Here is a 579-nt window from a genome sequence, read left to right as displayed (position 1 = left end):
ATTTATTCCAATAATTTCATTATATTTAGTTGTAATTTGCAACATATAGTATGTCACTTTGTGCTTGCCAAGGTGCAGTAGAAACTGGGGTCAACTGTAGAGGGAAAGTTGCACTGGTGATGGGATTGCCTTAAACACTGAAGGGCAGAAAAAACTATTATGGATAGCATTGTAAGCCTGTTGTTTAAATCTGCTGTTTAAATAAAATAAACTTTATGTGCTCACTTGGGCAGCACATATACTAAAATTGGAACAATACAGAAAAGATTAGCATGGCCCCTGAGCAAGGATGACACTAAATAAAGTGAACTTAAAAAAAAAAAAATTATTTTGGAGCCAGAGAGAGAGTGGAGGTAAGGCGTTGCCTTTCATGCAGAAGGTTGGTGGTTCGAATTCCGGCATCCCATATGGTCCCCTGAGCCTGCTAGGAGCAATTTCTGAGCATAGAGGCAGGAGTAACCCCTGAGCAAAGCTGGGTGTGACCAAAAACAAAACAAACAAACAAAAAATTTCAAACAGAGGTATGATATTAAAGCAAGCAGAAGCATTTCTGAGTGTGTGCCCCAGGGGATTATGCAT

General features: G+C 39.4%; 1 pseudogene; it reads left to right on the top strand.

Moving 5' to 3' along the window:
* Positions 1-217: 217 nt before the first annotated feature.
* LOC126026796 (uncharacterized) lies at positions 218-330 on the top strand (annotated as a pseudogene).
* The last annotated feature ends 249 nt before the right edge of the window (positions 331-579 follow it).

This window comes from Suncus etruscus, chromosome 13, assembly GCF_024139225.1.
Source record: "Suncus etruscus isolate mSunEtr1 chromosome 13, mSunEtr1.pri.cur, whole genome shotgun sequence".
Classification (NCBI taxonomy): domain Eukaryota; kingdom Metazoa; phylum Chordata; class Mammalia; order Eulipotyphla; family Soricidae; genus Suncus; species Suncus etruscus.
Note: the sequence above shows the minus strand (reverse complement) of the source record. Positions and strands in the feature narration are given on the sequence as shown.